At 35.4% G+C, this 6,233-nt stretch overlaps 1 long non-coding RNA gene across 1 annotated transcript; it reads right to left on the bottom strand.

Moving 5' to 3' along the window:
• On the bottom strand, positions 1-2,919 carry LOC123537221 (uncharacterized). The gene is made up of 3 exons (XR_008368189.1): positions 2,770-2,919; positions 1,910-2,037; positions 1-863 (listed from the first exon to the last, which is right to left on the bottom strand). It is a non-coding gene; the product is annotated as an uncharacterized LOC123537221 (long non-coding RNA).
• Between the last annotated feature and the right edge of the window lie 3,314 nt (positions 2,920-6,233).

The following is a 6,233-nucleotide window of genomic DNA, read 5'->3' as shown; positions in this document are numbered from 1 at the left end:
ATCCAAATTGAACATCTGATAAAAGGTCATTATTTTTCACCCACTTGCGTAGCCTGTTATCTAACAAAATTGAAAATATTTTTGAAAAATGTACTAGTGAGAGTAATACCCCTGTAGTTATTAACATTTTAAGGTCACCCTTTTTTTGGTACAGGTACAATGATTCAATGTGTCCAGCTTAGCGGATAAAATACTTAAAGTTAACAAGTTCGCAAAGAACGGGTGTCAATAATTGTTTACATTCTTAAAATATTTCAGGTGTGAGTCAATCATTTGCACCACTTTTATCCCTTTTAATTAAGCGATGAAATACTCGTTCAACTTCTTCCGTATTAAAATATTTATCGAGCTCATCTACCCTTTGGCTGTTAAAACTATCATATTTTTTTAGTTTTGCTTCAACATAGCCATCTGTAAAACATCATCACTAACAGTAGCTAGATCTGGGATTTTGTGTATTTGGCTCGCGTGGAATTTGCAAGGTCGTGATATCCGATCTGGCAAAAATCCACTAGAGCCGAATACAACATCCCAGACCGAGCTGCTATTATAATCACCCTATTTATATTTTTCAGCTTGTCCTATAAAGTCTCAGTAGTTGTAAATTTTAAAATTTGTAAACAATATTTTGTTTGGAAAATCTCGCATTTCCAAAGTCTCAAAAACTTTCTGCATATCTGAAAATTTAGCAACAATTAAAAATATTCGCCGGTAGGTGCAGTTTTATTGCAAGATGAGTTTGTATTAGTACTGGCTCCGAATAACACTACCGTACGATGGAGGCGGGTCATACTCGTCTTTAACTCTCGGCGCTGACGAAGACGTACTTTGCTGGTTGACGCCTACTCGCACTCTAATTGTTCCTGAAAACAGAACGACGCAATGATATAAAAGACGCTCGCTGCAGTTTCTTGTATGAGCGATGGGGAAGAATACGCGTTTTCTTTGTACGTAATAAGCGTCCACAAAACTTGTCCGAACCGTAACGTCTTGCACATCAGTACAAATGTGTGCAGTATTGTTTCTTTTTTATTCCAAAATCTACATTTAGATTGATACAAACGTATATTTCTGGGAAGCTGATGGACTGTAATGAATCCTAATTGAGGCACTGCCTTATTTCATGCATATTATTCATTCTGCAGGTTGTCGAAAATTAAATGTACAACTAGTGAGAGCAAACTGAATGTACTTACTCAATAGCAACTAGGCATGCATTGTTTCTGTATCGTCATCGTAGTCTTGGCTCTATTGTTACTAACCTTTAGCCTGAGACGGCAAGTGATTCTGCCTTTTCGATCAGTGCAGACCAAGATCAGAATGCATATTCGTGCAGACTGATCATGGTCTGCACTTTTCGCCATTCAGTCAGTATCTTTCTTGTTAGCATCCCTTTGAACAGCTAACAGAACTGTCCAAATTGAGAGATGGACAAGTTCATTACAGAAATTGAGCAGGGTAAAAGTTAAATAGGCTTGTTTTAGATTCTAATACAAATGTGTATATGACACTAATAAATAACAGAAAAACATCAAATGCCGTAATTAAGTATTTTCAAATGCCCATGGAGACCGCTGAGATTTCTTATCATTTCAAAATTACTCCCTTTGAGACATCGCCTTGTACAGGGATATCTTGTAATGTAAACATTTAGATATCAATGGTTGATAGCAATGGTCACTTTTGTCGAGTACAGTCTCGTACAGATTTTGAAAAGACAATTTTCAACAAAATTGTAAACGAAGAGTCTAGTTCTATACAACGGTTTAAAACTGGAATTAGAACCGTGAAAGTGATCTTTAAACACGAAAGTCATAAGTCAAGATAATGAGTTCTTATCACATATTGATCGTTATATGCCTTCCACTTTTTTACACAAATTTAAAAAGTGTAACATAATAATTCTCACTGCGGACCGATACTACTTCCGGTTGAGACAAGTCATTCAGCCGCTGCGCGCACATATAGCAGCGGAATATACACACCACCAAAACGAGAATAAACATAAGAACCGTGCAGAGAATCAGTATCAAGGTCCTGAAATGTATTTAAAGATTATACTTAATAGAAATATGCACAATATTCCCATCAAGATTGCGCGTACTATTTTTTTTTTTTGTGTCAGTTTGACGCGAGTTACAGTCTTGCAATTTGCTTAAGCAAAAATAAATAGATACAGAACAAATTTAAAATAAAAACGTGAAGTATTGATGAAAGTTAATCATACATTTAGCACTTGAATTATGAAAATTAAGATATTATACCGGACAGCTATATTATCGCTCATGAAATGTGACAAAAGGGGGCGCAAGGGGCATTGTATATTTTATTACTTCTGGTGAATTGACTTGATCAAAAAGATTCGGGGGAGGGGGATCCGTGGCCGAGTGGTTAAAGTCGCTGACTTCAAATCACTTGCCCCTCTTCGATGTGGGTTCGAGCCTCAATCGGGGCTTCGAATTCTTCATGTGAAGAAGCCATACAACTGGCTTACGGAAGGTCGGTGCTTCTACCAAGGTGCACGCTCGTGATGAAATAATACACTGAGGGGCACCTGGGGGTCTTCCTCTATCATCAAAACTGGAAAGTTGCCATATGACCTATAATTGTGTCGATGCGACGTTAAACCCAACAAAATAAATAAATAAATAAACAAAAAGATTCTGATTTTTTTTGCTTGGTTGCATTTCATGCTTCCAAAGGATCTTAAAGATTTGAAAAATTATTATTAGATCTATAAGTGAAATATAAGTAAACATTAAAACATACACTGAACTGTTATTACAGCTACTGTCGCTATAGGTTTCACCGCAGCAGTCATACTGACAACACGAGTCACAACATGTTGTATAGCCACCCCATCTACATTGTTTCTGTCTGAAATTAGTAAATTACTGCTATATAATAACAACACTAAAGCAGTTCTCGGGCTGATACGGGGATGATATTAAACCAGCGTGGTCCAAGTTTATGATCATATCAGCAGGGATGTCGTAATCAGAAACAAAATCCTGTATACGGGTTAGGTATTCGTCTTTCAGTTGGTCAGAATTTTCAACTTTGTCACTTTTACAACTTATGCTAGCTTTACGTTTTTCAAGATTCTTCTCATGAGGGATTAAGCCAAGTCCTTTCCAAACGATAGTGACCCGCCGTTTTCGACTAACAGGTTTTTGTCAGTAGATATTCAACAATCCCTTTTGCAGTCGCCATAACAATGGTTGTGTTTACTACTGCACCGTTCCTTCGTAAAGCACTGGTATACTTCTGGACCTTTAAGCCTAACGCGTTTCCAATAAAAAGTTGGCGTCCACGCTTTTTACTGTGAATGTCTGTCACTTCCAAGAAGTTCAGCTTCTTTTAACGAGAAACAACTGATTTTTCATTTAATTCTGGACTTTCGCACAGTAGAAGCAAGACCATATGCACTTTTGTCCCTAAATATACCATAATTGGTAATACATAACGACGGTAATTTCCAATAATTAGACCATCTTATTGTGATCGCATTATATTTGTGTTTTTCCTGTGACATACTAAAGGTGTGAAAGTAGGACAGTGAGTTTCCTATGTATAGATCATTGCTTCGTTCTTAGAATAACCTAGCGTCGAAAAACAGCACCTTCCTGTTTGCCTACACTTTTTTTTTGCTTTTCGCCAGCATATTTCCAGCTAATGTTCAAATCGCTGCCCATTGCTTTCCGATAGTGTTCGCTTACTTGTGTTACAAAAAAGAATTCAGTAACAAAACAATTTTGCCTCATTGTCAACGTTAGAGAAGACTAAAGTTTAAAATAAAATGGAGGTTTTCAACTATTGATCCAACTTTTTGGAATGGACTCCCCAAGTACATACAAAATGCAATTTAAATCCTTAGATCTACAATAGGGCCAATTTCCTAGTAGCTAGCACCTCCTGAGATAAATTCTTTTCTTACTGATTATCATGTCTTTAGTAACATAGTTTGTGTAAATGATGTAATTATTGAGGGTCTAATGAAAGACCGACTGGTTCAAATGTGTTTCCTTGTTAAAGAAAGACTTCAAGGGAACTTGAAAAAGAAAATGTAACATTAAACTACCTTCAATTAATTAAATTTAAAAATTCAATTTAATGTTAAATTAAAATTTAATCTATCTTACCGGTATTTTACTGGTGGAATACTGCGTATCTAAAATCTATTAATGTCTTTCCCGCTAAACCTGACAGCGGGAGAATGCCGAATTATCATTCTTAAAGACAACCATGTTTCTACATCTATGTTTATTTCTCATAAAGCAACAATGCTTATAAATATTCATGATTATTGCAACGCTTTTGAACGTTTATTATATATATGAAAAGAGCGCTATAAAAATCTAGAAAATCAAAATTAGTACCATTGATACGAGAATAAAGATATAACAACCTGTATCCAAGTCATCACTTTATATACTATCAATAAGTTATAAAACTTATCATAAATTAAGATTTTATTTGGATCGGACGATTTTGCAATCGGGTTCGTTTACTTAGAATAGCTGAAGGAGAATGCCCAAGAGATGTTAGTATGGCGGGAATTATATTTCGCGGGGTTAGCAAAGTTTAGTGGGGTCAGGCACGTGAAAATGAAGGAATCTATATTCTCTTGAGAAATAAATCTATGTTATTTTTAAGTAGGCACGCAAGAGCTATAATTTCTGCTTCTGTTACTCTAATCCAGTCCATATAATATAATGTGCCTCGATTAATCAATTACACGAGCAGTTCACATTTTGGTCATTTTATATTTCAAATCGGTTCATTCCTTCACAAATTACTAAGCAGGCAAGTCGACACTCAAAAATATGTTCACCACATGTTTGTTTGAAGAGCTAGCGTTTTCCAGTAATGTTGCCACAGAGAGGATGCAGCAAAATGCAGATAAGTTTTGAACAATTTTTTTTTTACTTTATATCGTATTTCATAAAATAAAAGATGACCTCCTTGTTAGTATTACTATTTCCCCAGATGAAGTAATATCTGTTTTACAATCTCTTCAACTAGGTAAAGCTGCAGGCCCTGACGGTATTAATAATCATATCCTTCGTGAGCTATCTTTCGAACTATCCGGCCCCTTGTGTGACCTCTTTAATTACTCATTGCGTATTTCTACAGTTCCAAACAGTTGGAAAAACGCTAACGTTACACCTATTTTTAAGTCCGGAGATCCTTCTCTTGTAAATAACTACCGTCCTATTTCTCTCATAAGTACTGTCAATAAAGTGTTTGAAAAAATTGTGTTCAAACATACTTTCAATTTTCTTCATGAACATAACATCCTCCCTTCCCTGCAGTCTGGTTTTGTTCCGGGTTACTGTACAGTAAACCAACTTACATATATACACACTTTATTTTCACAAGCTATTGATTCTGGTAAAGAGATAAGTGCTATATTTTATGACATAAGCAAGGCATTCGACCGTGTTTGGCACAATGGTCTCATTTATAAACTTAAGTCTATTGGAATCTCTGGATCCTTACTATCCTGGTATTCCTCATATCTGCATAATAGGAAACAAAGTGTTATACTCCCTGGCTGTAAATCATCTTAAAAAGAAATCACTGCAGGGGTTACCCAAGAATCAATCCTTGGCTCCTTTTATTTTTAATCTACATCAATGACATAGTCTTAGATATTCAAGCTCATATAAGGTTATTTGCAGATGACACGAGCCTTTCAGTTGTAGTTGAAAATCCAAATACTGCTTCTGCTATCTTAAATTCAGATCTTAATAAAATTTCAGACTGGGCATCAAGATGGTTAGTGAACTTTAACCCTTCTAAAACTGAGTCGTTATTGATATCCCGCAAACAAAATAGAGCTTATCATCCTCTACTATTAATGCAGGGTCAACAAAAAAACGAAGTCCATAATCATTAACATTTAGGTATTTTTCTATCAAATGATCTTAGGTGGACTACACAAATTGAGTACATAACAAAGAAAGCCTGGCTGCGAATACATGTCATAAAAAAAGTTAAAATTTCAGCTAGACAGAAATTCTCTTGAGGTAATCTACAAATCATTCATTAGACCTATTCTTGAATAGGGTAACGTACTTTTTGACAATTGCACTCAATATGAAAAACAGGAACTTGAAAAATTCAGCATGAAGCAGCAAGAATAGTAACTGGAACAACGAAACTATTTCTGTTTACTTTTCTTTCTTTTTATACTAGTATCTCCAACTACCGATATCTTTATAGATATT

Source organism: Mercenaria mercenaria, chromosome 17, assembly GCF_021730395.1.
Source record: "Mercenaria mercenaria strain notata chromosome 17, MADL_Memer_1, whole genome shotgun sequence".
NCBI lineage: Eukaryota > Metazoa > Mollusca > Bivalvia > Venerida > Veneridae > Mercenaria > Mercenaria mercenaria.
This window is presented reverse-complemented; position numbering and strand designations above follow the sequence as displayed.